The sequence below is a fragment of the Carassius gibelio genome, chromosome A15 (genome assembly GCF_023724105.1).
Source record: "Carassius gibelio isolate Cgi1373 ecotype wild population from Czech Republic chromosome A15, carGib1.2-hapl.c, whole genome shotgun sequence".
Lineage (NCBI taxonomy): Eukaryota > Metazoa > Chordata > Actinopteri > Cypriniformes > Cyprinidae > Carassius > Carassius gibelio.
Genome location: NC_068385.1, coordinates 16,587,745 through 16,594,938, shown reverse-complemented (window position 1 = coordinate 16,594,938; position 7,194 = coordinate 16,587,745). Strand labels below are relative to the sequence as shown.

The following is a 7,194-nucleotide window of genomic DNA, read 5'->3' as shown; positions in this document are numbered from 1 at the left end:
TCACTAAACTATCTGCTTTAGCTTCTGTCAATACCCTTAAAGGCATAGTTCACCCAAAAATGAAAATGTTATGTTTATCTGCTTACCCCCAGGGCATCCAAGATGTAGGTGACTTTATTTCTTCAGTAGAACAAAAACTGAGATTTTTAACTCAAATCGTTGTAATCTGTCACTCTTATATTGGACTGAATGGGAATCACGGCTAAAAAAAAAGAAAAAACATACACAAACAAAAACTATTTAAACCATGTGGCTCTTGACGATACATTGATGTGTAAAGACACAAAACGATTGCAATGTGCAAGAAACTGAACAGTATTTATGTCGTTTTTTTTTTTTTTTTTGCCTCTAATGCCACCTATCTCTCAACCATTGACCACTGACACTCTATGTACAATCTCAATTGGGAGTGTCAGTGGTCCATTTTTGGGTGAACTATCCCTTTAATTTTGAGGTATATGCCAGTCCTATTCTAGCCAATACAGTTGATTTTGAACTGTATGTCTGTCCAGGTCACCCTCATTCCCGCTTTTATGGTTTTCTGCCTTGTCTGTTCCGCTGTGGGGGTCTTCTGCTCTGTCTGCTCCACTGTGGTAGTCTTCTGTGCGGTCTGCTCCACCATGGTGGTCTTCTGCTCCACCGTCAGGAGGATTTTCTGACACATCTACCCAGCTGTGGTGGTCCTCGGCTCCACTTGTTCTGCTGGCTCTGTCATGGCTCCTTGTTTCGCTGGTCCTGCCTCAGTCCCAAGGTCCTATCTCTCCACATGGACTTGGCCCTCTGCCCTCCTGGAACATACAGTGTTTGGAGCATCTGGAAGCTACTCCTTGCGAAAGGGCTATGTCACGAATCTGGTCTGTGGCCTTCCATCCAATAGCCACAATAGAGGTCACCCTCCCATTATATTGACTCACATTAATTGCAAAAACAAAAACTCGAGAACGAGTCAATCTTACGTTCGTTATCTGGCTCAGCTTGGTGTTCATCTTCAGTTCTCTCTTCACAGCAGTTCAGTCAGTGTACTGTTTGAGTGCATGAATTACTCCGGGATATTGGTTTGTTTTAACTCAGAGGGAGTGTCAGCCACGTTAAAAAAGTTAACAGCTTAAGTCATTTGTGGATTAATGCATATTGGAGACGCGAACCGTTTAAAACGATTCAGTTTGATTAGGTGAACTGGTTCAAGAAGATCCGGTTACATCGAATTATTCGTTTGCGAACCGGACATCACTACACTGCAGTGAACGCACTCACAACAGACCTGGAAGAGAAGACAATGCTGAATAAAGTCATAGTTTTTGCTTTTTTTTTGGACCAAAATGTATTTTCGATGCTTCAAAAAATTCTAACTGACCCTCTGATGTCACATGGACTACTTTGAAGATGTTTTTCTTACCTTTCTGGACATGGACAATAGACCGTACACATAGTTTCAATGGAGGGACTGAGAGCTCTCGGACTAAATCTAAAATATCTTATACTGTGTTTCAAAGATAAACGGAGGTCTCACTGGTTTGAAACGACATGAGGGCGAGTCATTAATGACATAATTTGGATTTTTGGGTGAAATAACCCTTTAAGCTGAATGAGTGCGTGGAGGCAATAACTGGAATCCATGTAGAATCACAGTTTTTAAGCCTTTTACAGCTGATTTAATATGATTAGAGCTTGATATTTTTGCAACATCTTACATGATTTTGACATAAAAAAAAATATTGGAGCAAACCACCATCAAAAAGAATAGCTGAGTAAAAATTGATCTCAGCTGAGCCTGCTATGTGTGGAAAGTAATTGCTCTTTACATTGAGCCTTTTTCTTATAGGCATGGAGTGGAAGTGACTCAACAAAGATGAAAAACGAGAACATGGATAAAGAGAATGCAGTGGATCGATCTGGACACAGTGGAGATTTGAGAGTGTTGCAGAAGCACACAGATGGTCCCCTTAGTGCTCCAGACTCATAGCTGCGAAGGTGAGTCGGCTTTTCAAAGATTAATATTAGTACTTCCAAATATGTGACAACTTGTTTGCAAATGTGCAGTTAACAGGGTTATTCAGTTCCATAAAACATCTTAGGCAGTCTGCCATCCTAATGGGCTGAAAGGTAAGATGCAGGACGCAGAACTGGAGTAACTCAGGTGATATGACTTGGAAACACAGAATAGTCACCAGTCACAGGCGAACTTGAACTTGAACTTGAACTTGTTGGTAATGGTGAGCGATCAGCCCCGGCCGAGACACAGCTCCACAGAGAGCGTCCAGAATGACACACAAATGCCGGCAGCAGGGACTGGACAGGAAACAGGTCAGACACACTCGACGAAACTTAACCTGACTTGAGAGATAGACTTTTTTAATCAATTTTTTATTTTTATATTAGCAAAATAACATGCATTTAAAGGGGAAGGGGAAGGGGGAGGAACAGACATATTATCAATAATTTACAATCTGAAAGAGAAAAAAAAAGATCATTCCAGAATGTCAGAAGAAAAACACTGCCACGCATCAATAGTACCAGGATTTTGCCCCTTTAATTTGTGCCATTGTACATTCACAGGCCACTATCCCAAAGTCTCTTAATCTGAAATGTTTTTACACACATGTGCGGAGTAAATCAGTTTTGTATTATTGTCTTTTTTGCAGCTGTAAAAACATCAAACAACATTCTCTTCTTTAATTAACTTACACAGGAGTGAGAGTCGTCACTGAAGACATAAACCTGCATTAGATGTGTAATCAATATGTAGTAAAAAGGATAAAACAGGATTCACGTGTCCATAGATTGACAGCAATTGGACTGACATTCCCAAAACTTATGAAAAGTACCTTGATGATACAGTGTTACAGATATGACAGTTATAGGTTGATTGCAGTTTAATTTTAAACCTCTTGTAAGTTATGTATGTTCTATGGAGGATTTTGTATTGGATAAGAGACAATGAGCCAAGTTTTTAGAAGTTAAGATTAGATTAGACCACACCCTCTCACAGTCGACCGACAAGTAAAAATCTGTTATATCACGATTCCATATATTTAATAGAAAGAGGCTTTGCAGTGTGATCATTAAATTGATTATGTATTACAGAAACAGATGACCGACCAGAGGATGGTGCAATCCAATCCCACATAGGATGAGAGGAAATGGGGGATGCCCAGGGAACTCCATAGACCTTGAGAGCAGTGCTTAACTGAAAAAGACTGTGCTGGTAAACAAAACTTATTTCTTAATCATTAAAGCAAGCTAAATCCTTGGTTATCATATAAGTCACCACAAGTGGTTATGCCCAATATAGACCAAGAGGGGTGACAAATGGCCGATTTCCACATAAAAAATGTAAGTTGTGCAATAAGCATGTTACAAAATTTGAAAGCTCCTCCCACGAGGTGTTCCACCCTTTTCCAGATCCCAATAGAATGGTCTACAACCGAGCCAAATTTATTTTTTATAATTTTTTATTTCCTGAGCCGGCAAATAACAATTACTCTCCATGAAACTTTAGATTGAGGATCGATCCAAGTATGAAGAGCCTTAAATTCAAATGGATATGGAACAGCCAATCCTCCTGAAAGTATAGGACACTGCAATGTGACAAGTTTTATTCCGGGTCGTTTACCATTACAGAGAAAGAGACAGACTTCTTGAATAGTAAATCAGAAATGATACCATGAACATTAAACGTCCAACAGTTAACTGTTTTTGCTAGTGTGTTTAGTTTATCCGTTTTGAATGCTATTTGCTATTTTACCAAAACCTTGACATGTAATAACCTAGAACACTGTCTAACACTTGATGGCTGCTTTGCTAGGTCTTCGTCGTCAGATAGCAACCTATGTGTGCTATTTGATAGCAATCTTTCATTTGAAAGCCGTATTTATAACATTTTCCATTTTAGATTATTAGGTTATTATTGTAAGATTATGGCTTTACCGGGTGGTTGCTCTGTGCACTTAATAATCAAACTCTGGCTGGTCCAAAATTCATCAGCTAGAGTTCTAACTAGAACTAGGAAGTATGACCATTAGCCCGGTTCTGTCAACCCAAATCCAGTCCATTTCCAGTTCATATGGTCACCTTAGTCACCCGGACCTAGTCTGTATCCATATCAGATGGTGGATCAACACCTTCAACCACAACAGCCCTAAATGGCAGCAGAGACCATGACAATGAGATGAGCCCTAGAAACAGATAACCTGTGAAGACATCTTCAACTAGATGGCCATTGGCCCAAATCCTCAGCAAAGACCATGAGAACCAGATGAGTTCTCTGCACAGACCCCGTGGCCAGCTTTGACTCCTTCACCATTTGATGTATTCCAATCTTCAAACATAAGGAACTTGATGGATTTTTTGAGTGATGGCAGTCCACAGTTTGACTTTTCTTGCAGCCTGGAAATAAACCACGCCATGTTGGTTTTGTATGGCAAGAGGAGAACTGGCCACTGGTTTCTCATTCTGCGTTTCTGTCACAGATGGGTTTGGGTTCCTTACCACTGTCACCTTTTGGCTTGCTTATTTGGGGACATTTAATATTGGGTAATATTGTCTATTTGATTGCACAGACACTATTGAAAGAGAAGAGAACTGAGCTGGACGAGGACATCACTGAATCAATGATGAACTGACTTTTACTAAAAATAATAATAATAATAAATGACTGTTAACTATTGTCTTATTTTTGGAGATGCTTTAAATAAGAATTTAACTTTTGAAGTTAGTTAAAATTGAAGTTAATAAAAAATACAACTGTTCATTGTTTTTCATGTGAGCTCAGGTCCATTAAATAATGTTAGAAACAACTTTTAATTTAACTAATGTATTAGTAAATTAACTAAGATTTGCAAACAAAAATGCAAAAAAAGGATCACAAAATTGTTTTGTTTACAACTCACTCAACATTTTATTGATTTAATTGTTTATTAAGATAAGAGAGTAAATAATTAATTATTGGCCAGAGAAAATATTCCAAGCCCAACTTAACCACTATTTTAGCCGCCATATCTCTAAGCCCAAAATTGTATTTTCAATAGCTCTTGCTTAAAAAAATACTGGAGAGGGAAGAATTATTCTGGTTGAGATGGACTGAAAATATAATTGCAGTTTTATAAACCCAACTATATTGTACTATACACATTGGTGTTACCTACTGTAGCAAGTTAAGAAAATGGATAGGCAGAAATGAAATTATAGGATATCACGGGATGGAAAACTCAAGATCTGATTAGAAATGTTGCTCCAAAATAGGTATATATAGTTATTATTTTATTGTTAAATATAGTCTAGCATCATTACAGCATAACAATCTTTATTTCCTTATTTCCTTGTGTTAAAGCTTAACATGTTCAAATGTACATTTATATTAATATTGTGGGACTAACACAATGTGTGTGTCTTCATATTTTTAATTTTTTTAATGTGTCATCACAACCATATCCTGCTTTGATATAACGGCCTGGAATGGTAATGGCTTGCTGGAATAATTAGGTGATTACTGTTTATTAAATACAGTATTAGCAGGATATTATATTTAATAAAGTTAATAAAATGTGTTTCATTTCAGATTCTTTTAAAAATGTGTCTCTCAGCAGAGGTAATATAGTTATTTGCAGGAACATCTGGTATAGGACTGATGTAAATAAGGACTGATGTAACATGAGACTACTCATTGTTGCTTGTTACCTTTGTCAGATAACCCAAAGCAGGATGAAAACATGTTTATTTCATGACTCTGTGCTTTAATTAGGCTCAAGGGAGGCAATCTAACTGTCATAACGCTTCTAATAAGCACAAACTATTATTGTATTGTATGTGTGGTCAATAAACATTGGCTCTTTGTATTGGCTCAATCATATCATATGTTAAACAAAACAAAACAAAACACAAAAATTACATACAATTTTAACAAATAAAGCAATTCATTCTTTATTCGTTTATATGTTTATTTGTTAATTTATTTGTATTTATATTTATATGCACTGTTTGCTATTCCCCAATAAAGAGGCAATTACTGGTAATTACAATGTCTCCCAAACTTGTCCTGGATTCACCGCATTCTGGATGTCCTTTTATTCATTTCCTGAAATCAGGTCTTTTAAAAAAAGGTTTCGTTTCATGTAGAATATGAAGTATCTAAATGAAAATATGACACCATACAGTTGTAATATAGCACAAATACTAGTATTTTTAAGGAAATTAGTAGTCAGTACATACTAGCTGTATACTTGCATTACACACTAAAATTATGTACTTTGCTGGTGAAAACACATACATTTCAGAATGCAGCAAGGAACATCTACATCAGAAACAGCTTATTAATACCACAGACATCATTGCTGTGTATTTGCATATACAGATTCTAGCCTTATTAACATCTACCATAAAATCATTCACTTTTACTTTTTGATACCTGTCACAAAAAAGGTGTATGGGCAATAGCTATGAGGGCTATAAAGCATGCATAGATGCACATTTGGCGTATTGTTTGCTATGTGCTATTAGCATCAATCTCAAATGGAGATACAAGGTTTTTGACCAGCATATGGCGGAAATCTGTTTTTGTTTTTTTTGTCCGTCATTAGAATGGTCACATCTTAGGCAGCAAAGTGACAGTGACATGACGTGTAGCCAAGTATGGTGTCCCATACCTGGAATCTGTGCTCTGCATTTAACCCATTCAAGTGCACACACACAGTAGTGAGTAGGGAACACACACATCGTGAACACACACCCAGAGCAGTGGGCAGCCATGTGCTGCGGTGCCCTGGGAACAGTTGTGGGTTTGGTGCCTTCCTCAGGGGTCTCACCTGAGTCTGTGTAAAGGCCCATTCACACCAAGAACGATAACTATAAAGATAACTATAAAGATAACGATATTAGTGTCCACACCAGCGAACGATATTGTCTGTGTATTCTCGAGCTCATTACAGCAGGATTGATTCTGATTGGTTGCCAATGTTTTTATCGTTCATCAGAAAAAAAAACGTTCTGAAAGTGATTCCAACGATATCGTTTCTCTTTGTGTTAATTGTTATAGTTGTGGTGTGGACTCCGCTATTCTTTAATATTGAGAACGATTTTTAGAACTATATCTTTATCGTTATCTTTATAGTTATCGTGCTTGGTGTGAACGGGCCTTAAGAGTGCGCTGGTCATTCACTCCCACCACCTACAATCCCTATTGAGAATCAAACCCACGAC

At 37.6% G+C, this 7,194-nt stretch overlaps 1 long non-coding RNA gene across 1 annotated transcript; it reads left to right on the top strand.

Moving 5' to 3' along the window:
- The first annotated feature begins 1,309 nt into the window (after nucleotides 1-1,309).
- LOC128029376 (uncharacterized) lies at nucleotides 1,310-5,834 on the top strand. The gene is made up of 2 exons (XR_008187369.1): nucleotides 1,310-1,971; nucleotides 3,085-5,834. It is a non-coding gene; the product is annotated as an uncharacterized LOC128029376 (long non-coding RNA).
- The last annotated feature ends 1,360 nt before the right edge of the window (nucleotides 5,835-7,194 follow it).